Here is a 27,296-nt window from a genome sequence, read left to right on the forward strand (position 1 = left end):
GCTGTGTTCATGTGCACTAGTATAACCTGGAGTTATGAGCATGATGCTGACATTTCCCAGGAAATCATCTTGGAGAATCACAACTTGTTCCATCTGGTCTTGAAGTCTAGGGTAGAGTTAAAGTTTTTCCTTAGGTGAATATAGCCAAGTTGCTTGTTCTGCCTACTTTTTGCTTCTTTTTTTCATTTCCTATTAGAAAGTGCAGAATTTGGGTAATTTGACTTTGCTTACCAAATACTCAAAATAAATGCCTGTTACATGTATTTTCAGTGTGTATTCAATGTAAATTGAGTACATACTTGGGGGTGTAAATAAAGTTTTAAACATATCTGTTGATATGAATACATTTAAATATGTAGCAGGATAAATTATAACAAAGTAGGTCTGTCAGTGTAAGTAAGGATCTTGAAGTTCCTTGCTCAGAGCATGTAGGCACAGCTGAGCAGGATCAGCTCACTGGCCCTAGGACTGAAAATCTGATGAGGGAAATCTTCATGCTATTGGATTCCGGAAGACAAAAAGTGACACAGAATTTTGTGGAATAAATCAATTGGATAGAAACCTTCTATACCCACCACACAACATCTAATTAAAGAAAATCTGAAAATTAAGACTAAAGGTGGCATAGTAGAAATGCATCTTGAACCTCTGAGCACTTTGATGCATCACTACTACTGTACAGTGGAGAAGACATGCATAAGATCCTGTGAGGTGATCTGAACATTAACCAGATGTTCCAGCTGGTTTTGAATGCTGTCAGCTGGGTGTGTTTGCTGGAAATGTGTCCTTTGGAGTACAGCCACCCTGTTCTGAGTGATGCTGGTGTATATGCTGAGTTGTGAAAGTAGTTGTGGCACTAGTGTTACACACAAAAAAATAATAAAAATAACTCCTTAATGGTCAAAAATCTTGAGAATACCTGCAAGTAGAGGATAGATTTATGTTTCTTCATACCTAAATACATGAATTTTGTGCAAATCAGAATATATTGATCACCAGCCACTGATAAGAATTATTTCCTATGCTAAGCAACAGGCAGAAGAGTAAAAGCAGACTAAAGTTATTGGAATGTCTGTTTCTATTCTTCAGCTTAAACATAATTTTTCTTTGGGGCTGACATTGAAGTAATAGTCGTGGTTATGGCACAAGTCCATGTCTGCAGTGAACTTTTCACGTAACTGTGTAGATCGCCCCAAAAGTGATGCCTCCTGTCTATTTCCATGAAACCTGCAACAAATACAAAGAGCACAATAACAATATTTGATAGAGCATATGACAAAACAGTATTTTTCAACACTGACATTATTGCAGCAGAATTTCCAGGTCACAAACGGAATCAATGCTTGAGCACTGGATGAGAAGGCTGTGGCTAGCACACAGAGATGAGGTGTAAGCAATGCACGTGAGACACTGGAAGGGGTGGAGGGACATTCATCCCTCCTTAGCCTCATCTAAGGGTTAGCAGCCAGGTAGGTAACATCTCTTTGGATACAGATTGCACTCCTTTTGAGCTGTCACTGGTCATCAGAAGAAGTTAGCCAAGTTTTCTTCTTTTTATCTGCTGTTGCTTTGTAGTTTTTATATCTCACTGGAAGACACTATCATTGCCTTCTTTTGCCATACACACCACTGTTATTTCAGCATTTTTGTCAATAATGGGTGAGAGCCTGCATGCTGTGCTCATCAAAATCTGCACCAGTGGAGGTAACCTACTGTTTCATAGCTTCTATGGCGAAGTTGCTGCTGAAATGCTCAACTCACAGTGCTCGCATCCAATGTTTGCTCTCCATAAATGTTCAGTTAGCAACAATGAATATCATTGTGTGCAGTCCAATCCAATGAAGGAATCCAATGACAAATATTTGTTTCATATATGCTTCTATGTCAGACACCATTCTGTCAGACTGCTCCTCTTCTGCCATCTGTTGCATGGCAACAAAACATAATGGAATAGTAGTAGGGAGGCTCAACCACTACTGCCATACCATCAGCATCTACCTCTGAAGATGTGGACCACTGTAATAAAGCAGGAGGCATTACTTTCTGGAACCAGGACACTTACTGGTAGACAATCACGGTGATATTTTGTGGAAGGACATCTGTGGAAGAACAGAGAATTAGGACAAATAGTCTACCTCCAACTTTCTCTTGCAGTTCTGCTGTTTTCTATTTACAAAACTACACACAAAAACTCTTTTGCATTATTTTGAATATTTTGGAGGTTTGGGGCTTTATATTTGAAGGAAAAATATTGCTCTTGATTTCTAAAGGTATATTAATGGTTTCATTTTATATTCTACCTCATTCTCTGGAAAGCTGTTTAAATTTTGAAAGTGCTACATGGAAACATACAAGAAACCAAGTTTTATTTTGAAATTGTTTTTAATTTCACAGTGTTGTGAGCATACTCAATATTGCTGGTTAAATCTGACACTTTCAAACAAATTAAAGTGATAATGGCATGGACAGGGGTGTCTACATATAACTATAACTCTGGCAGAGCATAGAAAGAAACTGCACCCTGTAATGAAGACCAAAGATGTGTGGGAAAAGAAGTGCTGAGTCAAAAGTCAGGAAGATGTGACTTAAATATGATGATTTCTACAAGGTTCCCCAGATAAAAAAAAGTTGCCATTTAGCCACACATTGCATCTTACTTCTAACTCCACAGCTCCCACAATGAAAGTTATCTACATTTGTTCTAAACATGTCTGGAACATTATATATTTGAATCATGATTATATGATGAATATTTGATTTATGTTCACTGTATACTTGGGGAAAGTATTACAGACTCAAAATGCACCTAATAGCAATTTAACTTATTGAAGACTTAAATGAGTGTGCCAGGAATGTGAAATACGACCTAATGGTGGCCAAAGGGAAAAATCAAAGACTTAAGAAGTTTTACAACATGAAGTATATGATTTTAAAACTGAATGGGCTGGAGAACTTTTCTCAGAAAATTGAATTTTGCAGAACTTAATTAGCTTGCTTCATTCTTTCAAAAACTACCATTTCAGCTTTTTAATGAGGGCTTAGAGTTCCCTTGCGTATTCTGGGCTTATTTGTTTACCCACAGAGAGGATCATGAGCTTGGCATGAAGAGTCACTTACAATATGAACAGTCAAGTGAAGTGACATACGTCGATAATGCAGAATGTAAGCATCAGAGGGAACTATGACTTGTTGCTCGGCATTCAGTTTGCGGAGGCAGGAATAAAAATGATGCCATAATTTAGAATGGATTGAAATTGATGGATCTTGTTGAAGATGCGTGAACGAGAATATACAGTGGACAAGCTGAAGGCAGGCTTTTCTGCATATGGAAATAGAGTGAGAGGCACACATATAACAGTGATAAGGTGAAAAAAAGCAATCAGATATGGCTGAGCAGTGACTGTCTGAAGATTATGTTTTGTATTAGTAGAAAAATACATACTAAACAGATGTTAAAGTAGAAATAGGTTAGAATCATAGCAGAAGGGGAAATATTTTCCCCAGTAACAAGCTAGATTGTTTCTTCAGATTGTTTTTATGTGCAAGAGAGGACACAAGGCAGAAATTTTTGCAACAGAGAGATCGGATATTTGAGTTAGAGGACAGAATGTGGGATGCTAAAAGAGAAGTCAGCAAGAAGTAATCAGAGAGAAAGAGAGAGGAATAAAAATGACGGTGGCTAAAGCCAAAAAGCATCACTGTAGTAACAATGATATAAAAATCAAGAGCAGTAGTAAATGTAGATCCATCAAGTCTTTTTTCTTTTTTCCGACATTGGAAATCTCATCCAGATGAATCCATGGGAGTTGCTCTATCTGTATGATAGCAATTTCTTCATTAAAGTTTGAGTTTGATGAAAGACTAAAGAATCTCAATTGTCATTTTAATTTCCAGTGTTTCCTGAAGTTTGACAGAATTTCCATCCATTCAGATTTTTCTGGAAGGTTGGGGAGGTTGTCACACCTGGATAAGCTTATGGCATTTCTGAAAATAGTCAGAAAGATCAACCATCACGTGCACAACGCATATCATAGCTGCCAGGGGGAGGAAGCAAGTTTTTTTTCCATGTGTCTGTACTCCCAAAATAAGATCTTTTCTAGTACTTTTAAGCGTGACAAATGCTCCATGGCAGTCCACAGAGTGTAGAATAAAACTCAAGTGACTTACTACCACTCTGCTCACAAAAGCCTGAGGGATTTCTAGACCCTGAAACCCTGAATCTCAGAGCCTCCTCTGACCTACTATATCTAAGCCCCATGTTGTTCAGGACACTGCTTTGAATACCCTCTGCTGACAGGGTTCTCCCATCTCCTTTCAGTCCTCTGCATCCTGCCATGTCCTCCAGTCATTTCCCTCCTTCTGATCTCTGTCAGATGGCCTCACAATTCTTCATATCACATATAGCTGTTGTACCTGCCTGTTTTCCCAGCTCCTCCAGAACTCAGAGCATCTCAGGCCCATGACTTCACCTCCCCATCACTTCCACAGATCACCAGAACCTAAAGATGACATCCTGTTGTCAGCACAGGCAGTCTCTGTCTGCTTCTCCTTACAGATAACACCTTAAAACCAAAATACTGATCTTTCACTAAATATTCTCCTGAATTCAAAGAACAGGTTAAGAGCACATGTCAAAAATAAAAAACAACCCAAAACAGACAAAAAACAACCCATCCCAATCACTGTACACATGGTATCCCCTGCCTTTGCTTAAAAAAAAGTATCATTTGATTCTTAACCATGCTTTAAACATAACTTCCTTGTTTCTATGAAACACAAGGCAGAAGAAACCACTGAATGGCTCTGTTATCAAGGCTGTGCCAGGCATTCAAATAACTGCATTTGTTTTGCTCAAACACTGACACAGCTCAGACTTTGAGAGATTACAGCAGACAGAGAACAAAATCAGCCAGGGAATGCCTGTGCCATGGGAATATGGTTAGCAGGGTATGTGCGAATTATTCCAATAGGCAAATCAGTATCATGAAGAACAGAAAGAGATGAAATACCTCTAGAGTCTAAATCCATACAATGGAAAGGTAGCTCTCTTCCTCATTCAAGTGTACAGAGTCTGATCCTGTGACCTAAGCAACTACCTTCCCAGAGGTTTGCCACGCCACCTCAGTATGCTGATCCACTCTGTCCTGGTGTATCATGCTCAAGCTCTGAACTCAGCCTACACTTACAAGGTTACCCAGTTTTCCAGAGATATTCCTAGGCTCTGTGTCACCAAAGCCCTGTAGTTGTCCAGCTCAGAAAGACCAAGGTTGCTACTGTGAGAGACCAGACCCCTTGTTTCCTTCAAAAGAAATCAGAATAAAAGTATTCCCAGGTTTCTTCCAAACCGTAAGATGTCAGGCAGTCTCTTTCTTTCTGTCTACTGCTCATCAATATAAGATTGTCTTAATGAAGAAACACAAGCATTATGAGACTGTTACTCCTCCACTTTGAAAAACTGGACCCAAGCTGCTTTGTTTTCAGAAGTGAGATTGAGAGTAATCCTTTTTAGAAATACATCCAAGCTTAGTCTAAAAAATCCAGATGAATGAAGTCTACAGTCTTCTACGGTAAAGTCCTCCCACGCCTTATTACCCTTCCAGTTTAGGAAATGCTTTTATTCAGTTTAGGTTTGATTTTGTCAAAATCCTTCTCTTCACTATTGTGTATCATTACAATTTTGTCAACAACTCTGGAAGCTGATTGTCTCAGAGGAGTGAAGCTCTCACAGACATTTACAGATAAAAACCCAGTCTTTGATGTAGCTGGGACATGAGCCATTAATTGTTTCAGAAATTAGGGTTGTGTCCTGAGAATAAGTCTGGAAGTTGGTGGGAAACCACCAGATAAATCTGAATTTAGAGTGATGTACACATGGTAGCCTGAGCCATGCAGATAACATGTCTCCTTTCCGTACCGTCTGGAGCCTGAGTATAATATTATAAATATATTATTTAGATCAAGACAGATCAACCACAGACTCCCAGCTTCAGGGAGAGATTGGACTTTGCCACTACCTGACAGGAAAGGATTGCTTTTGTAGGACAGGTTCTGACACTAACAGTGCCTGGACCAAGGAGATCAAAACAGTTTAGATTCATCTTCAGACCAGGGTTCTCCTCCAGGAGTATGTTTGTCCAAGTTCATCCATGTAAGAGAGGCCATTGTTGAGGAGTTGGACTCTGACTTTTCCACAGGAGCCTCATGGTGGAGTGGGGAGTTAAACTTAGACTCCCCAACCCCACCTATATCTCCTTCCTCCAAGTGGAGTTCCTCTTCATGGTCAAACCAACTGAGCTGAACCTGAGCATGTTCATCTAGAGAAGTGAGCAGAAGCCAGGGCAAGAGCTGAGATGAAAAGAGCAGTAGGGCAGAGAGAGGGTGGCTGGTGCGATTTTGGCACTGAGATGGTAAAAATATCTATGTGATCATTTTGCAGTATTAAGGAATGTTGAGTAGAAGAAAATGTGTCCATAGAAAGAAACCCACAGAGCCATCAACAGAGGGAGGGAGATTCAACCAGAAAATGACCTGAAGTCTGGGAATGGCTGCTGACTGTTGATCTCTCTGAAGAGTCTCTGACTCAGGCTTCTATGCAAGCACTGTGTTTTTTAACTAACTCCAAGGTCTTCCTTACTTCTAAATTCTAAGCTGACAAGGTTGCAGCGTGGACCCAAATGACTGAGCAGGGACTTGGTCTTTCTCTAGCCATGGATATATTGATTGCTGTGCTGAAAAATCAATCCTTAATCCAAAAAACATATTATTCTGGGAAGTGCATAGAGCAGAGAAACAGAGAATGAATACAAAGTGGCTGGGATACCATGAGATGTCTGAGGAACAGATTAAAAAAATACTTCATGAAAAGCTTAGTAAACTAGTCAATAATCTAGGAACTTGTTATCTGACAAGGATGTCTTGGGGGATTTGAAGGGATTAGCAAGAAAGCTTATTGTAGCACATGTAATCTATTTTTTATTTCCAGAAAAAAATGGGAGGTATGGGAAATTTTGAGAAAGTAAGAGCAAATACAGTAGTACTCATCCAAAGAGGAAGAATGACTTTAGCTATTATTGTCCCATGGGAAAATTCTTTAAATGCCTACAGATAATAGACTCCTGAGCAATACCAGAGCCCGTTGTACAGAACAGCTTTCGATAGATATACTTGACCATTAGAGGAAGGAAAACAGTAGCTATCATACTTGGAAATATGTGTTTGGACCCCATGTTTTTTGCAGTAATAAAGCTGTCTAGGGCATATCTAGCTCTCATGGAGACTGAAGACTTGACAAAGGGTAGCAGATAAATTCAGTAAAGTGGCAAAGTATAGATGATAAGGAAAGTGTCTGAAGAATCTGAACAAAAGGAACAAAGTACTCTATATTAGCTTATTTGAATAATCAATGGGCAAACGTTTTCAGCCTGCAGGAAAATCCAATTCAGTTTAGCATTGAACACAATGAATGTGAAGGTCCCCCCACAACTGATAGTAGGTCCAGACTTGTAAAATACTTTCGTTCATGATTTAGGGGAGTGAGATAGAAATATTTTATAAGAAAGAACTGCAAAGGTTATGACTGCATGAGGTTCTCTGTACTACGGATGTAAAGAAAACAGGAGAAGAGAGCAGATGTTCGGAGGTCAGGGAAATTTCTGGGAATCAGATATCTGTAGAGGTAGCCACCAGGCAAGGAAAGTTGAGCTCCTGTTAATGACCTCCAAACATCTGCTCTACTCACTCCCCTGTTTAGTTTCCACTATGATTTGGGGGTTGTCTTATGCAACCATGATTTGTCATCGACGGTTTAAGAGATTTGGCTGACTTCCAGTCTCTGTTTCAAGTAGATGTCTCTGCTATGAAATTTTTTGCTGTATTCTCTGTGAATGGTTACCAATACCCAACCTCATCTTTCTTGAAATAACATTGAATTGTGCTCCTGCATCTGTTTACTTCTCCTTGTATTATAACTTTTCTCTAAAAAAGCTTTCCTAATATTTTAATCTAGTAGTGTGAAGTATTGAAATGACTTGTTTGAATGAAATGTCCCCAGGCTGACTGGGAATGGGAAGGCAGCTTTGGTAAACTGGTCTGGTTCTGGGGCAAGCTGGGCTCTTTTTCCTACTTTCTTTTATATAAAGAAGGAAACGGAAGTTCAGCCATGTCTGGTTTTATCCTAAATTACTTTGCATGGCTAAACAAGATAAAAACCCAGTAGCAGTCAGATGGCAAAGCGAGCAAATTGCAGTGCTCACCATATAAGAGCATAGTCAGGATGGCCGAGCGGTCTAAGGCGCTGCGTTCAGGTCGCAGTCTCCCCTGGAGGCGTGGGTTCGAATCCCACTTCTGACAACATTACTGTACTTTTAAAAGCAGACTTGAGTATCATCCTGAACAACCGGCTCTACGGGGACTCGCACTCAGGCAGCCTTTCAGACCATCTGAGAGGTCCCCCTGCACATCTGAACCATTCTGGGGTAGGTAGATAAGACTTAAAGGTAGGGAAGACTCAGCTGAAGCTATGCATTTTAGGCTCCAGGTAGTCCAGCTGAAACCAAACAATTGCCTCTTGTTTTGACCTCAGATGGCGTAAAACCTTGATTAATCTTAACCACAGTTCAGAATGTTTTAAGTTGCAACCCTCGTCATCTCCCAGCAAAGAGTCAGCCTTCAAGAGACTCTGGAGGAGTGGCACAGAATTCACTCACCTGAGTGGTTAATGTCACCCTGATGACCTGTTTGTTTTAGTGTAGGGTGTGATACTAACTGGAAGAACATCTTTCCATTTACAGCTCAGACTGGACAGCTCATGTTCACACAGGTCTAAAGCTAAAACTTTCAAACTGTCCAACAGTTTTGCTGAAGAAAGGTTCTATAAAATGCTTCCATTCTCTGCAATGTGTTAAGAAAATGTCATCTTGTATACAGTAAGCAGTGCTGAGTTAAACAAAACCTGTGGAATAGAGAAAGGCAAATTATAAAATCATAGAATCATGTGAGATAGAAAGGACCCTTAAAGATTACATGCTCCAACTCCACTGCAAAAAAGAGGGACCCTTACAGCTCTATCAAGCAGCTCAAAGCCCCATCCAGCTTGACCTTGGATATTTCCAGGGACAGGGCATCCACCACCTTTCTGAACAACTTGTTCCAAGGTTCCCCACCACCCTTACTGTAAAAAAAATAAATAAATCTTATTATAAAAACCTCTTGCTTTGGATATCTTATATTCAAATAATTGTTTCTGAGATATTCAGAGCTCCATATCACTGGGTCAGTTACCTTCCTGTATAATCTTTTAGGCAAAAGATCATGGTGAGAGAAGTGCCAAATTTGATATACTTTGAAGGCTGGATGGTACAGCCAATCTTCTCTTCTTCATTAACAATGTCAAATCTTGCCAGAAATGACTGCTGTGCAAATGGAGAACACTCTTTGCTATGCTAAAATTAGCTAGAATAGGGTGTTTCCTAATCAAATCTTGTTCTGGATTGCCAAATGATGTATAGCTGTTTATGTTGCAGATAACGCTCCAGTGGGGACTATGCTTAAATCCCTCAAAACTCATATTAAGTAAGACCTCTGGCTGAACTTTAACTTTGTGCTTAGAAGTGCGAGACTGGTGCTATAAGCCACCCAGATCTACATCAAACACTGTGACTCTAATTGCACACTTAGCTAACAAAGATCAACTTAGATTAAGTGAGCAATAAATTCTTAGCTATACAAAATGAACAAAACTACATTTCAGATTAGAATAATCTGTATGTGGGGCCACTTGCAGAGATAATGATGGCAGCAAAGGAACAAAGTGGCCATCTAAACACTGGTAGGATCTTAGTACCTCTTGCCTTTGCATGCAACAGATGTTTCCCTGAGCTGGTCAGTTGTATTGCATTAGCTATAAAATAAAGACAGGAGGCTTAACAAATGATTGGCGCAGACCCAATACTTAAATCAGCTTCAAGTAGTATGAGAAATGATGCTACTTTGAGGGCATCTATAAGGAGAATCTATTCGGATGGAGTGTACCTATTCGGTTTTGGCTGATTGCTGTTTGAACTCCCCCTGCTTACAAGTACATCAGGGAGTATATATTTCAAAAACCCATTGCACGGCACACTGCATGTATTTATATTGTCTAAACGTTTGAAGTTACAAGCCACGTATGAGTCTCTAATTTCTTTCCATTTTTAATATGCCCCGTTGGAAAATGTCAGTGCATCCATGCGTTGCACTTGTAGTGCCATTCCAAACCTCTGTAACCTTTGCAATACATAATAAAGAGTCAGAGGCTGGAGTCTCTGAAACCTCCAGAGCTGAGTGCTTATAGAAATCATCCTATGTATGTCCTCTCTTTTCACTTCTACAAAGAGCACAGATCTACAAAGCCTCTCTCACCAGACTGCCACAGAGTCCTGGCTCATTTCTATGCATGGGATAGCTAAAGAGTGCTCCTCTGGTCTGTGGATTGCCATGGTGGAGATCTCTGAGAAGGGTTACACAGTTGGATCCAAGACTCGCACTAATTCCCTCCATCTATCTGGTCATCTGGAGAGGAAGGAACAACAAAGGGGTTCCCATGCATTTCAAAATGTATCTTTTCCTCCTGTTGAGGAGAAGCCCTAGTGCCCAGAAGTGCTTCCTTTCTTGAATCTCTTACAAAAAAAAAAAGGCTGTTCCTTATGCCTCCAGAACCTACACAACAACCTGGGTCACCTACTGTCCTTAAGGAAGGACAGAGCGTTGCTTGTGGTGCCATGTGACAGAATTATACCTCCAGATAGCTCACTACAAATATCATCACTTTAGATTATAACGGTTTAATGCTGGGCACATATTCAGTCACACCTCACACCCTTCACTCAAACCACTACCATTTTTAAAGTGTTTGCATATAGCAGGAGTCTCCTGTGACACCTCTCTATGCTCCCACCTAAGAAAACTTTTAATACAAACAGAGTAAGTTTGAATATTGGAATATAACATCAGAGAACCCCAAACATATTTTGCATATTCCCATATCATGAGATTTTTTTTTTCTTTCAGTGAGATCTGTCAGCCTTTAAGTCTGGACTTTAGTGCAACAGCAGTCTCTAGGTCCTGAAGGAGTTCTTGCTTGTAACAATATGAGCCATCAGAAGTGTTTCATTCTTCTGACCTAGTCCTTTCACTCCCTATTGCTTATCTTATAGACTATTATTTGCTGTATTACTTGCTATCATTTGCTTATTGCTATTTTGCTTTCATTTTAATACAGCTCTCAGAGCCCAGGCAGTGGAATAAATAACACTTATGATCAAGCAGACTTGCTGCTTAAGTAGTTTTTTGCAAGAGTTTAAAGTTAAGCAGAGACAGGACTCCTTCAAAACACATTGCTAAACTTGTTGCCTTTCAAAATTTGCATTTATGAAAACTCAAGTGCATAGAGCATTTTCTTCCCATTCCTGCAAAAAGGGACGAAAACAAGAAAATGACACCATGACACAGATTAAAATCCTGGCAAATATATAGAGGCTGCAGAGACAGGCATAGAAAGCCCTAGATGACATGAATGTAGCAGTGTCTTTGTTTGAGTTGCTTTAGTGAATGGGTCAGGTATTTCCATGAATAAAGATTAATAAAAAAGCTTTCACTTTTTCTTGGTCAACAAATATATTTTCCATGTAAACTCCAAATGAGGAAATGCAAACCTTCCCCAGTAGATGCCTACACATTCACAGAACACCCCAGATAATGAACTTTTCTTCCTCAGCCATGGTTGGAAGATCAGATACTATAGCAGCATGCTCCAAAAGCTTATGGAAATATCACAAATGTAGCATGAAAATGAGTGCAACCAATACTGCCTCTGTAACTGTTATCCAAAAGGATCATGGACAATAAGGCCAGACAAACCTGTTTTATCCACAAGTCCCATCTTCTTCTGCTTGGCATCAAACACAGCTTCAGACTCAGCTGTAAGATAAATGACCAGCATGGGTTAGAATTAGGGCTTCTACAAATATCTTGATGATTACTTGTAGCTCCAGAAAAAGCATGGTGAGATAAAAACAGGAGTATGGTAGCAGTGCTGATTAAGAAAATTCAATGTGCATCCAAAGGCATGTGGCAAGCCTGGCAACAGATTGGAAACCAAGGCCACTCCCAGTCATCCCTGCTCTAAATAGGATTCTGCTAATGTGAGCTGGGGAATCAAAGTCAGTAGCACAGAATGCTGGCCATGCTTGTGCTCAGCTGATCAAGGACAACAATATCCATTTATCTTGCCTGGCCTGTAGACACAGTCCTGGATAATGTCCCTAGTGTAATCTGGGTAGGTGACACTGATTTCCAAAGTGACTTAAATATTAGCTATGTGTTATATTGCAACTGCATCATAGTAAGTGAAGAATCAGTTCAAAATGCTCTTACTGTAGTGTAATCAAAGAGCTTTGTCTGCTCTCAGGCTCCAAGTATTTGTATTTATATCCTGAAATAAATAAATAAATGAACAAATAAAATATTTATATACATTTATATTATTTATACATGTATATCTATATAGAGATATTTATTTATTTATTTATTTATTTTAAGAAAGAGTGTAAGTATCTTATTACCCAAAGATCTATCACATCCCTATTATTCCTGCACAAATTCCTTCTTCCATTTACTCACAAGTAACTGATACTGAGGACATTACTTTCTTCCAAATGCTTGGGAAAGGAGGAGTTAACACATCACGGAAAATAACTTTGTGTGGAAAGACATTCATTTTTATGAATCTGGCTCTAAGACTCTTTCGTTTTAAAATTACTATCACAGCCAGACCGTGCATCAAAAGATCCCACTTAGCAGAATATATGATCTCAAAAATGAATATCTGTTAGATTGTTCATACAGAGTGCTCTGAGAAATAACTTCTCACAGATGGAAAGCTATAAAAAGGGTGTTCTGCTATCTTGTCGTTTGAACCACAATCTCAGAACATATGAAATATTGATATTGAATCAAGCTGTACCTGGTTCCCCTTGAATGAATTCTTCCAAGAGCTTGACCTCTGTTCTAGTGCTGTTTCATTTTAGGCTGAAGTCCAATGGAAAAAAGAGAAAACCCACCCTTTTGTCCATGAGCAAAAGCAAATCAGGAGTGACATACTGTTTTCTAACCAGCCTATGCAATATTTTATGCTATCTTTGAAGAGAATCGTTATAATAAAGTGTAATGACATGAATGGTCACACACATGAACATTTACTTGGTGTGAAGTGTTTTCACTGCTCTCCCTACAGAGCACATACATCTTGACAAAGAGATATTGTATAGAAAACACTGCTGACATTTTTAGGTGACGGAATAATGAAAATAAATGCTCGTTACTGATGGGTTTTACTGGAGAAGATTCTCTACTGACAGTAAAACTCGCACTGAAAAATCCCAACATTATCAGCAGAGAGGTCTATCTGTGAACAGGGAATTTTGCTCTTGAAGTCTCTTCATGCACCACTTCAGTCCTGGCATGATTTTCAGAGTGTATTGTTAAAGATGTTTTCAAACACAGTGCCTGTAAATCACTACTGAGGACACATCAGAAGTACCCTTTCCTGGAAAATTTTCACTGCTTCCTCCATGTGTCCCTAACTTTCCAAATTACAGTAGTTCACAGAGCCTATGTCCCACTAGTTAAAGCGGGACCATTTAACCGTTAGCAGAAAGAATCCAGCACTGTGCTCAAAGATCCCTGCTTATCAAACAGAACCTGCTGCCTTGTCCTTTTGATTTCAAGCAGCAGTTTGAGTGTGACTTGTTCTGAACAACAGCACCTCAACATCTAACATCCTACTTTTAACAATCTAACAATTGAATAGATTTAACAATTCTAACAATCTACTTTTAAGCTAATGGACACCCTAGAGGAGCAAGTGGAGAACCAGGGCATCTTGAATGGAAACTTTTGCCGTCTACCACAGAGACTGAGATCATGGGGATCTTTATACCTTGTTCCTTTTCCATCTTTATTTTTTAATAAATAACTAACTTACAGGGTGCAACTTGTTTCTCTCCAGCTCTTCATTAGTTCAGCTCAGTATAGCGGACTGTTTACAGGTTTATTACTTTTATTTTCCATACCTTTTTTTTTTTTTTTTTTTCCCTGCAAATTTATTATCCCTCATATAATAACCACTTTATCAAGTTAGTCATAGTGATTGAATTGAAAAGGTTCTGAAACAAATTCTACAGATGATCACAAAAGCGCTGTTTTATCACAACGGGATGTTCCATGTAAGTGTTAGTACACACTGATCCTTCCCACAGGACTGTGGTGAGCTGAAGGGTGCACTATGAGGGCACTGTGGCCATTTCTCTGGGTACAGCCTTGACTCAGCAGTCTGCAAGATGCTTAAAAAACCTGACACAATAATGGATGATGCTCCTGCAACCTTCCATGATGGCAACAGCAGAGCTGGTCACTACAGGTCTGTGTGTATATGTAGCTCCTGTTTGACTGATAGGACAGTGGAAGTAAAAGAAAGGATTGCTGGCCACCATTCACCATGGTAGCTGGCCATGAGGGCTATCAAGAGTCATCTAGGCCTGTCCCCATGGAGAAGCCTACCCTCTGCTGTGAGCAAGTCATTTGAGCTCCTGTTAGACAAAAGTCAGAATCTAGAATCAAAGAATCATTAAGGCTGGAAAGATCACTAGGATGATCTATTCCAACTGTCACCTCACTCCCACCATGCCCACTAAACATGTCCCTCAGATGAAGGGACACCTGAGATATGGAGCGATGAAGGGCTGCAGCTTTTCCAGGGACAATCAGAAATCTTGAAGCCCAGTCTTTGGGCTCTACCACACAACCATGGGGCCACACTTGAGAACAATGCATCGACTGGGTCCTGGGGATGGTCAGAACTCCTCTCCACCTTTCATGACATACAGCTTTGCAAAAGGAGAAAAGAAAAGAAAAGAAAAGAAAAGAAAAGAAAAGAAAAGAAAAGAAAAGAAAAGAAAAGAAAAGAAAAGAAAAGAAAAGAAAAGAAAAGAAAAGAAAAGAAAAGAAAAGAAAAGAAAAGAAAAGAAAAGAAAAGAAAAGAAAAGAAAAGAAAAGAAAAGAAAAGAAAAGAAAAGAAAGGAAAGGAAAGGAAAGGAAAGGAAAGGAAAGGAAAGGAAAGGAAAGGAAAGGAAAGGAAAGGAAAGGAAAGGAAAGGAAAGGAAAGGAAAGAAAAGAAAAGAAAAGAAAAGAAAAGAAAAGAAAAGAAAAGAAAAGAAAAGAAAAGAAAAGAAAAGAAAAGAAAAGAAAAGAAAAGAAAAGAAAGGAAAAGAAAGGAAAAGAAAGGAAAAGAAAGGAAAAGAAAAGAAAGGAAAAGAAAAGAAAGGAAAAGAAAAGAAAGGAAAAGAAAAGAAAGGAAAAGAAAAGAAAAGAAAAGAAAAGAAAAGAAAAGAAAAGAAAAGAAAAGAAAAGAAAAGAAAAGAAAAGAAAAGAAAAGAAAAGAAAAGAAAAGAAAAGAAAAGAAAAGAAAAGAAAAGAAAAGAAAAGAAAAGAAAAGAAAAGAAAAGAAAAGAAAAGAAAGAGCAAAGCCAAAATTATAGGGAATCAAGTCCAAAGGGAGCCTGCTGTTTCTTTTCTTCCCATGGAAATACAAGGGAGAGGGTAGGAATAGCAGAGAGGGAGCACTGAGTACTGACTTCTTACTCACTTCAATTGTTCTTAGTATTACTGTTTGCATGTAAAATATCTCCTGCAGTTCCTCTGCAGGGGGATCTTTTACCTTTATGTCACAGTTTTGTTGCTTTGTCTGAGCAAGCAAGATTAAGCCTTTGGGACTGATGGTTCAGTTGTGCCCAAGCAAACCGTGGGAGTCACAAGATACACTGGAGCTAAGAGCATATTTCCCTGGAGGCAACAGAGAGGGAAAGTTGAATCCAGAGGTAACTGACATCCAAGATGGGCTGGCTTCCTGACTCAGTGCCCTGAAGATATAGGAAGGGCACCATGGCTTTATCATGTGCTCATATTTGGCATTCATACTCCCAGTGGTTTTCATCTGACTGTAGTCTAAGATTAATCTGTACTAAATAAAATGTGTGATCCAGCTTCTCTCAACAATCGCACTGGAAATAGGGACTGCAGTCTCAGCCAGGAAGGTAACACCACCTGCTTACCAAAATCACTTCAGGAGAACACTGAACAGACAGAAAGGAAGAGAGGGAAGTCCAGAGCTGTTCTCCTGCAGCCGAGCCATGCTCAGAAGCACAGAGGGACTGGAAAAGCAGTGGATGGATCTCCTCCCTCTCCCCAGACATCTGTGGCTGCCAAGGCTGTTACCTGCTCCGGCACTGCTAAGGGAGCAGGGGACGTGCCCTGCAGTTCAGGGCAGCTCTCAGCTCCCCCGGGCCACAAGTTCACATCCACATGGCTAGAAAAGGATGTGAAATCCAGCCTCACTGAGCTGTCTGGAAACAGAGCTGTCTGGAAAAGTATTAAGGAAGGGCCTTAAAAGCTGTCCACTGCAGCAGGTTTAGATTAAGACAGGTATGTCACAGGCAAGCCCAAACTCACAGCTTGCACAGATAACATGCCTCACACTAACTGACCTCATGCTAAAAGCCAATCCCAGTGCTGCTGGGCTCCCCTCTCCACTCCAGATTTCACCAGGGCTTCTTGAAGCAGGTGGCAGCCATTTGCTCTGCAGAGAGTGGCGTGTTCAGCCTGCTAATGAGTGAGTCATACATTGTCATAGATAGTCTTCCTCTTTCTGATGACATGCAGGTAGGCAGCAATTCCCCTGCCTGGCACCATGACAGGAGCCTTGGTGGTGAACCCACTGCAGTGCCCACAGGGAAAGTTTTCCCACCCATGTACACACTGGGTACACCCCAGTGCAGACACTTCCATACTCTCCTGTGAACACTTTGCTTTTGTTCTTTCTTATTTTGTTTCCCCTAATCTAAAAGAAGTTACTCAAACTGAGAACACATTGTTGCTCTTTGTGTGTGGAAAAACATAACATAGCAACTTGTCTTAGCTTTCTAATAGCTTCATGATGTGCTTTTAAATAATGTCAAACTTGTTCAAGGCTCGTGACATTTGAAGTTGGCAAGTAAATCAGTGTTCATTTTCTTTCAAAAGCAAAACTTTTTTAGAAATAAAATGGCTGCATTTATTTCAAAGGAAAATACTTATCCCTCTTTTTTTTTTCCTCCTTCCTTTAAAAAAAAAAACAAAACAACCACGCACCCAACACAACATGAAGTGCTGTGTATGCAGGATTATTTTTATTTTGTATGTATGTTGCAGTGCTCAACATTTTAATTGCCACTTCCTCAATAAAACTATTGGAAATCTTCCATCTTGCCATTAGCACTTACAAAATAACTGTTAACAATATGTTATCCAGACACAGAAACTTTATAATTAACATTGGACTAGTCTTCAAAGTCTAGTGACTAAAATATATCCTATAAAATTACTGGACTTCATTCAACGCTATTCTGCTGTTTTAATGTTCAATAAATGTGTTGAGGGGAGATATTTGGCAACACGAGTTAGTCACTCTGGCAGGGAGAGTGACTACAATAGGGTTTGCTCTCTGCTATATGGCAAAAGCACCAATGCTGTACGAGGCTGCAGTGCAAATGCTGAAAGTTTGCTGCTGGTGTGAAATAATGTAGCTCCCAGACACACTGCTGTGCAATCCTTCAATGCCGCGCTCCTCCCTTGTCATCTGACAAGGAGTTGGACAGTTTTCACATGAGCAGTAAAACACAACAGGCAGTGTATTTCTGGTCGATTATAGCACAACACTGGTAGTGTCAGAAGTCAGGAGGCTGAAGGCCAAGCGTCTCAACTACAGGAGAAATACAAGATTGGCTCTGAAGCGTCTTAATGCTATCCTGAAATGGAATTTCTGCAGTACATTAAATCAAGAGAAACACTTAGACCTATGCTTTTAACACAGACATGGACATGACATCATTGGCAGCTAATTAAAACTTCTAACAGCCAGAACTTACCCCCAGCCCTATCCTGTTCAGCTGGTAAGGAGTTTGGAGAACAGGATGAAAAGGTCTGGAATGTACTTTCTTTTGGATTAAAATACAAGAAAAGTATCATGAGAGTTTTGCAGGATCGTGGTAATTTAAAGCAGCATCTCCGAATAATCCAGCCATGCGAAGCTCTTACCCCATAGGAAACATTTGAAAAGAATACTTTCTGTCTACTTTTTGAGACAAACAAGACTAATGGACCAACATACATGTGGATACAGCCTTGGAATTTATTTTTACTAGGATATAAATCTGAGCCAAGCCAACAATACAATTATGTTCAATGCATTTAATACCCATAAGCAGAAGTAGTCACCATCCAAGTATACTTCCAGTTCTTTTTAAATATGAAATACTCTCACCTTGCAAGAAAAGCTCAGGAGTCAGGAGTGAAATCGATGAGCTCACCAGACTCCATAAGGGCACCAAGTGTCTTGTGTAAAGCTGAATGCAAGGACATAAGTGCTGCAAAAGGGGCTAGTGCCAGGTGCCACCCAGTTCGCCAAGGTGTCCTGTCTGCAAGGGTAAGGGTGAGCTGGCAGTACCCAGCTAGGGAGGAAGGTACACAACTCTAGCAGACCACTAGTTTCTCATCTGATAAAATGAGAATAAAGAGATATGCTTAGGTAGATAGGGTAAATACAGCCTTTCTATATCTAAAAAGACAAAGTCAATCTGCAAAAGAAAAAAAGTATCTGGATTTCCAGACCACTTCACTAACTCTTAGCAGATAGATAGCAAGCAATGTAGGAGATACAAATGCAGCATCTGCAGCAGAATTTTCTTCAGAAAAGAATCTCTAGGAGAAGCTGTTTCCTCCCACTCCCTTATTCCTGCTCACAGGTCATTTGGTGAGGCCACAGGTCAGAGTAAGGGCTTTACTGCAAGGAGAGTGCCAGAGAAAGGCTTTCATCTTCTGCACTTACTGCACACATCACCATCTCCCTTCTGTCAACAATTCAGACACCCGGTCAGACCAGTTATTTTCAAATTATTTGTCAGTGTCTGAGCAGGTTTAGTCTCTTCGTGAAATGTGATTTTTCAGATCTGTCACAAGTAGGAGCAGATATTTGAGCAAACAGCTGTGTTGCTGAGGGGGCCTATCTAGGCTCAGAAATGTCCATTAAGATGTTGTGCAAACTTATATCACCCCGAGCTTTATTTTCATTGAATCATTTTCATTGAATCGTGGTCTCATTCTGTTAAGCAATAATATTATAATCTAACAATACACTTATGAAGTCAAGTTAAAGATCCTTGTGAGGGTGGTTGAGTTGTGCCAGTGTAACCAACGTACCATAACAGTCAGGATTCAGATAAAAGACACTGAAACATTTTAAAGGAAAAAAACCTTTGTTGATTGTTAAGCACTCAGGTAAGGAGAAACAGAGGGTTTAGGAAGACATATTTTCTGTGTGCTTTTTGCCATTCACCACATAGTCATCAATCACAAGATCAGAGAAAAGAGCTGTTTAAGGTACACCAAGAACTTTTCTAATCGATTCATCTCAGGCACAGTAGCACATAACTATATGTATGCAGTTCCTTGTATTTGTTTTCCTAACTTGTTCTTTGGTCATTGGTGATCGGGCAACACAATTTCCCCAGAAACTCTGTCTCAATGATTCTTTTTTTATTGCAGTAGTGACAATATTCTTAACATTCTGCTACCTAAGGAAATAGTTCCCTGTTTAAATTTCTTTTCCTTTTATGCAAAAAGGACAGAGGAATTTCTTATCTTTCTTGTTGCTGTCACCCTCATGCATGTGACGACTGCTATTGAAAATCCTTTTTATTCTGCTGCAGACTAAACAAGTAAAATTCCTTCATACGTTGCTTGTAAGATGTATTGTTAGACCTTTGATCACAGTCAGGGATCTCCCCTGGTCTCCATCAATCTGTCCAAGTCTTTTGGAGTGCAACACCTCATGTTTACCCACACTTGATATTAGGAACATGTCCTAAAGTCTCAGAGATGATATTTCTATACACACAAAGTACAACTGCCTTCTCCTCGGGTCTGGTATTGGAAAACAGGGAGAAGAAATGAGAATCTATCATGCTGTAACCAAGTTAGGCTCTTTTCTAAGACAAAACATTTCTGAGACCATCATGTGATAAAGCCATTTCCACCTTAAAATATATTTATTTTTGTGAAGATTTCTTTGCTCACAGAAAGTGAATGCAACTGAGGCACAAAGTAACAGATTCAGAAAAATATTCCTAAAACAACATGGAGGTATAACCTAACTCTGTGCTAATGAGATACTTTTCCTTTGGACAACATGAGATGGTAAATTATTCTCCAAGTTTGATCAGAACGGTGATAGATGCTCATTAAACTGGTGATAGATGGACATCATCTTATTTTGATGATTTAAGAAATATCAAGCAACAATTTACAAAGAAAGCACAACACCTCTCGTGCTTTCACTGTTCCAATGGAGAGAAAAGACATTAAAACACATAAAAAAGAGCACAAAAAACAGGCTACCATGCACACATACTGTCCTCAACATATAGACCTATCTTGAGCCTATGAAAGTGGTTTTGACCCAAATCCTTAACTGTTTTTTTTCCAATTGTATTAGTCATCCTAATAAAAGAGTCTACTTCTGTCCATACATTTTGTTTCTCTGGTAGTTTGCACTACAACATTTGCTGCCATCAGTACCTAGGAACTCACAGATCATGTTGTCTCTCTGTCTATCACTCAAAAAGACCAAAAAAAAAAAAAAAGAGAAAAAAAAAGGAAAAAAAGATGAGATGAAATCATATCCCTCTGCAGGGCTGTATGACTATGCAGAAGAGCAGTGCTGAAGACTGCCATTGGATTAGCTGACAGGTTGCAGCACAGTGTAGTGCTTGTTAAGAGATATAGCTTTGTGTCCAAAGCCGTGTAGGCAGAGCCCAGTGTTGCACTGGTACAGTTATACTAGTGTTGGCTCTGCAGAGAGAGACTTCCCAGCACTCCCTGCTGCTCCATTGCAGGCCACAGATGCATCCCAAACTGCCTGGGAGACTCCAGTTCCGTAGGTGCACTGTGGCTTTGGAAAAACATAATCCCTATTCACGAGCAGGAGAAAATCACCAAGCGATTTGTTACAAATTATTTGCCATGCTCTAAGAATAACCAACTTATTTCATTTAAAAGAGGGCAAAGAGGTTCTCGGCAAGCACATGAGCACTTTTCCCCAAGGAAAATTTCATAATAGTTAATATAAGCAGAACTACAGTAGTGCATATGGTTAACAGCTGCTTTAACATGATATGGCATAAAAACTATCTGGAAATCATTAGTCTAACTTTTCTTTAGTATTTGGATAATTAGCTAACAGACAGAACTATTTCGTTTTATCAGATAATGCAAAGATTTGTACTTTTTTCTTTATTATTTACAGTCCCTTTTCTCAAAATAATGCATGAAATGATTGCTGAGTGGATGAAAAAAAAAATGATAGGTCTCTATAGATATTTAACAGCTATTTAGATATTTCCAAAACACTGAAACATTCATGGGCTCCAAAGACTTTCCTTTAAGGAAATTAAAACATAAAACTGTATTACTGTTAAGGTTGCTTAGAGACTAACAAAAGCCTGGAAGACAGACATTTACATACATATAAATTTAGTTATATACATTAAGCCATAAAGCAGATTTCTCAGGGATTTTGATAATGTAGATCATCTTTTGAGTCAAGCATTTTCTGGTGTGCCTTTGTTACTCTTCACAACTGCCACTTTCTCCTTTGCGTGCCCTTAACAATTCTGTTGAAAATACACCTACCTTTTACCTTAAACAGCGATACTAGGAAAGTTTTTGGTTCTCATAATTTTAAAGAAAGCCAAAATTGAAGAGGAGGAGAGATCAGCACCAAATAAGAGAACAAAATAATCTTTCTGACTTAGTGTTGATCTGCAGAAAGTTAGAACCCACTGTTATTTTCCATGAAGAAGGACAGAAATGTGCACAGCCAAGTGATTATATGAAAATAACCTGAAAAACAGAATAATTAAACCAGCCAACAACTATAATTGGTTAACATTCATTTCCAGAAGTTGATTTTCACATTCAAATGTCATTCAGTTTTCAGAAGAACAAAATTATAATATGATTACAGAAATCTTTGTTAGGGAGAAAACACAGTCAAAGAAATCACCTACAATTTAGGCTACATGTAAGTGGTAGAAAATAGTACCTAAAAATTGTATGACTACAACTTTTGTCATTTTCTATGATTCCAGATAGAAGGAGGTTAAGGAACAATGATGAAAAGTTTCCATGCTGATTCCCAGGGAGTTAGCATGTGCATATTTGTGCACCTGTTCTTCCTTGAGGACTGCTCAAAATTCGCGTTGAATACTCATAAAAAGCTAAACTTATGCCTTGATGCAGGTGCATCTCGTATTCTTTGAAGTGGGGATAGAATGCTCTTAATGGTTCGGGAAATAAGCTTGCGGAGTGGGGAGAGTGAAGGGACATGACTATGATACATAAAAGTGGTTACCCAGCTGCCTGAAAATAAGCCTCAGTGTAGTTTGACCCAATTTGCTTTTCTGTGTCTGGTACTGTAGCTGTCCCATAGCTTATTTTCACCTTTTGAACCTCATATGTACCAAAGCACACATTTCTTTACAGCACACACCAGAAAACATAGTGGTAAATGGTAATCCTGCAATGGATATTGAAGCAGAGGTGTGTTCTTGCTTTATGAAGATAAATTCCGTTTCAGTGGTAGGAAATATTTGTAATATATTGCTGCCTGAATCTGTTATATCGTGGCTCTGCTAATACATGCTCTCACAGAAGCCAGAGACAAAAGACTTACTAGACATCAGTAGCTTTTCCACAAACTCACTGCTGATACTAATTAACTGCCTGTTAATGAGTGCAACATGCTTCCTAAAGTACAAATAATGTGTTCAGTTATTTGTAGGAAATTCAGCAACAAAGCTGCCACTCTTGCAGACTTTGATCAGCTACCTAAATGCCTACTTGTAGCCTTAGTGGGATACTACAATCAGTAATAGTATCTGGTGGTATTTCTACACATATGATTTCTACACGGTTCATGTTCATCATGCGTAATGACTGCAGTTCCTTTAGGGTCATGGAGTAGGCATATCTGATGGTTTTTGTCAGCAGAGGCTTCTGCAATGCAGATCAAGAGCTCATTTAATTTAGAGCCCTACATTTTGGGAACAGATGCAACAGTGAATTTGCACCTAGTTTTGGTTCCATAAGAGACAAAGAACTGAAAAATTCTAATTTCCTCAGGAATGTTGTGAGCTGAAACATCCCTCCTAAATCGCCATATAGCAGAGAATACTTGAGAGCTTACAATCTTTCACAATAGTGGATGCTTGACACTTCAATCACAAAAGGACAGTTCATTGCATTTGTCTTCTTCGGAGTTGACCCACAGTCCTTGTAGAGGCAGAAGAAAATCATCCTGTGACTGAAAGGGGCCTTTCAAGATCAGTCTTCCAGTTGAGTGTTCCCCTCCTTGGAGAGAGCACCAGAACAGATTTGCAGTACCTACCACCGACTGCCAGAAACAAGCACAAACTGTGAACCAGATCCCCAGCCTGCCAATGAGTTTACAGGAGTGTGATGCAAACCTTCACATGTTACTATTTCTACCTTCTTTGTTCATAAGTAGGCGCACAAGAATTCACATATGACATATTGCTGAGAATCTTGCAGTAAACAAGCTTGTAGGAATATTCTGAGTATGGAAGAATAATAACTCTTACTAAGAAAGAAGGGTCTTTTTTTACCTCACTTGCCCTTTTTGTCTCTTATATGACAATAGCTAAAGTAAATCTGCACAACAATAGAGTCAAATCACAACCTAATGTCTCTGTTCTCAGCACATTGGCTGGGGAAAAAAAAAAAAATTAGTTCCCTTTCCCATTGTTGGCTTGTGACCAAGTTCCATGTGGGTCTAATACTGCAATCCTCATTCAAATAAGAAGAGATTTATCAAAGTGAGGATCAGGACTTTTGTCTATAAAATCAGCTGGTTCCTGTTAAAAGATTCATTCAATCATGATGACATTTGTGCTATCTCCACCAAAATCAGCAAAACTCATTCCTTTGGCTTTGCAAGTTTCATCTCATTGTATCTTATCAAAGTCTTTTTGTTACTTGGACCAAAGACTGTAAAAAATTATCAGAAAAGAATTCTGGAACTGCTTACAACTACTGATTTCATGCGGGGGATGGGATGAGCACATAGAAATCTCCTTCTATTTGAAACCTGAAACAAATGTAACACAATAAAATTGTCTTCAATGTAACAATAAATTTAATGAGCCTTAAAACGATTCAGTCACAATAATAAAACACAGAATCATGCAAATGACCCTAATAGTAGCAGACAAATCTGAAGAACAAGTACTGTGTCTTTCTGACAATAATTCTAAGAAGATGAAAAATGAAATCAAATTTGAAAACAAACTTTTAATTGAAACCCAACAATGCACTTTGTAATTTAAATATATCTAAAATAAAAGTAGCAAGAAAATTGTGAGTATCCTGTAAGACTATTCAAATAAGGTTGGTTTTTTGGTTGTTTTTTTCTTCAGTACTGCAAAGTTTCCTGGGAATGCTCCTCATGGTTAACTTCCTATTTATCATTTCTCTTCTGTGATTTGGTCCTGGGAAATGCAGAGATGACAATAAATGAAAAATAATTGCTCAGTGAAAGAAAAAGAGAGAAAATGTTACTTAGTTTGAATCTCATTTTCTGTAATGATATGTACTCTTCATTCGTGAAAATCAGAAAATAAGCCATTGCAGTTCCTAGATGCTGCTAAATTCTGAATCTCCCAGTCCATGTTTGAAGAATTCCAGCAAAGTTTTTGGAATGACATTTGCCAAAGAATAAACAATATCTACACCTCAGGAAACGTAATTTGTTTCCTAAAATTTTCTCCAAGAAAAAAAAGGGACTATTACTTTACCAGTTCCCAAATACACATTTAAATCATGAGCTAATTCATTTCTTTTTGCCTTTTAAAGTAATTAATATACTCATTTGAGAGTAGCTGGGACACAGTTGTTTCTTATAGTTAATAGTTATAGCTTAAAATAAAACAATGATGGCAAATTAGATGTCTGAGTTTTATACTAAGTTTTATACTGTGTACCTGCTGAATCTCTTCTCTATTTATGATCTTATCCAACAACATGCAAGAAAAGCTAAGCATGCACTATATATTCCACAGAAATACTGCCAGATAGATTACATATAAATAGTACATTTGCACTCTTCTTTCACAGGAAAAGCAGTTATTTTTGACATGTGGAGCATTCAGCCATTTCATTTTCTTAGCTTTATTTGATACTAGAGAAGATGCCTTTTTTTTTTTTTTTTTAATGCAAAGATGTAAATATTCTCTTGCAGATTTTTTCCATGATATATAACAGCAAAGCTGATGCTACTCAGCCCTCTCTTTGCAGAAATAGAAAAGCTCTCATTTGCTATTGACTCTTGGCCACATTAGACCATGACCTTTGGAAATGGTTCTGCATTAGCAGTCTTACTGGTTCTTATTGATGTGCATTAATGATTAGGACCTGACTCTTTCATGCATATCTTGCAGAATTCTTCCTGTCCTGAATAGTCCACAGGCTTGAGAAAGTTATTTTATTCTCAAATGCAGAGACTGGTGCAAACTCCTCTCCAAAGCCAATGGGACATCTCTTGGCAGTGAGCAAGGACACGTAGCCTTCAGTTCCCCTGCAGGCTTTCCTCTTAACTGCTGCCCACTAATAGGTTTTGCTTTCTTCATTTTCTGCTATGTAGCTGTTTCTCCCTCCTTCCTCCTTCCCTCCCTCCTTCCCTCCCTGCCCCACCCCCCCGATTCCCTTTCAAGCCCATCGCTTTTCCCCACAGGACTTATTAAGCCATCAAGTGTTTATATTTAGTTCTGGCAGAAGTCAGAGGGTATGTGTCTGCTCCCACCTCCGGTGATGTAAGGCTAACCCCAGGGTTTGCACTTTTAGCCAAACCTAGTGCTTGGTGGAGGAAGACTCAGTGCACCGACTTTCCCATGCCCTCAGAGTTTGCCTGTCAAGACTGCAAGATTTTCAATCCAAATATCTTTCCCGGTGCCAACTGCTACAATAAAAAAAAAGAAAAGCAAATTTACAATGGTCATTTCTTGCTTTAACCTTATACGTTTACACCCAGACTTTAGCCAGCAGGAGCCAGAGCAGCCCCATTGGTCAAGGCAAGACCGTGCCAGGTTATGTCATCTGAGGACCTGGCACCTGGTTTCTCTTGAAGTTCACAAGGAGATTTTCAGCCAAAGAGCTTCATATTTCCTTTCCAGTACCACTGCTTTTTCCAGCACTAAGAGAAGAGTGCTAATAAAATACGTAGTCCTGTTATTATTATGGTACAGTAATGCTTATATTGTAGTAGTACCCAGAGGGCTGGAACGAGGTACCATCAAATTATATACTGAGCAAACACAGCCATGGGCCTTGGCCAAAGAATCAGCAAGCCAAGCACGTGACCAGTCACAGCATCAAGCATCACCATGTAGTGATGGTGTACTAAGCAGGAGGAGAACCCAGGCACAACAGGGTAGGTGCACACGGCCATTCCTGTTCTCAAATATCCATCCCTTCATGCTCTGTAAGTGTTTTTTCACTATCCTTCTTACAACCTGAAAGAATCTGCAGGAAAATAAAATATAAAGAACAACACAAAACAAATCCAACTTCAGAACACATTGTAAGACTGAGAGTGAGACAAGAAAGTTGCCATGTTTCTTAGAGAAGAAATGGGAAAATACCTGATCTGTGTGCTGTCCTGGGCTTAAATGGTTTGTTTTTCAAGAGAAATAGTCTAGTCATGAACTGACCATCCCTGAGAGATTTTTAATGGATTAGAATAAACAATAACCTTTATGCTCCCTCCTGGGGTGCTGAGATTACCCTTTCAGACTCAAAAAGGAGAGAGAAGGTACAGGCTCTGAGTTTCTGGCTCTTGGATATGCCTTTACAAATTCCACAGTCCCCTGTAAGCAAGAGGCTGAATGATAAAGAAGATGTCACCAAACAGCTAATCTAGGGGAAGCTTTCCATGTTTCAGATACACTACCTGCTGGAGAGACATAAGACTCCACTGTTTCTTTGTTTATGTCAAGGATTCATAAGCAAACAAACAAATAAATAAATAAATAGTTAGCCTTAACATAAATGTTAAATATTTGTGCTATCATGAGAAAACTGTAGTCACTGTGTCAGCT

General features: G+C 39.2%; 1 long non-coding RNA gene and 1 other non-coding gene across 2 annotated transcripts in view; one reads left to right on the forward strand and one right to left on the reverse strand.

Annotated features, from left to right (window-relative positions):
* Positions 1–248: 248 nt before the first annotated feature.
* Positions 249–27,296, reverse strand: part of LOC146761475 (uncharacterized) — a 40,390-nt gene continuing 13,342 nt past the window's right edge. The window contains exons 2-4 of the long non-coding RNA XR_014944164.1: positions 11,896–11,955; positions 2,063–2,099; positions 249–1,227 (exon numbers count right to left, since the gene is read on the reverse strand). This is a non-coding gene — a long non-coding RNA (uncharacterized LOC146761475). The remainder of the gene's footprint in view (positions 1,228–2,062; positions 2,100–11,895; positions 11,956–27,296) is intronic.
* TRNAL-CAG (transfer RNA leucine (anticodon CAG)) lies at positions 8,267–8,349 on the forward strand. The gene has a single exon. It is a non-coding gene; the product is annotated as a tRNA-Leu (tRNA).

This window comes from Coturnix japonica, chromosome 3 (genome assembly GCF_054131305.1).
Source record: "Coturnix japonica strain WE chromosome 3, WE-NBRP24, whole genome shotgun sequence".
Lineage (NCBI taxonomy): Eukaryota > Metazoa > Chordata > Aves > Galliformes > Phasianidae > Coturnix > Coturnix japonica.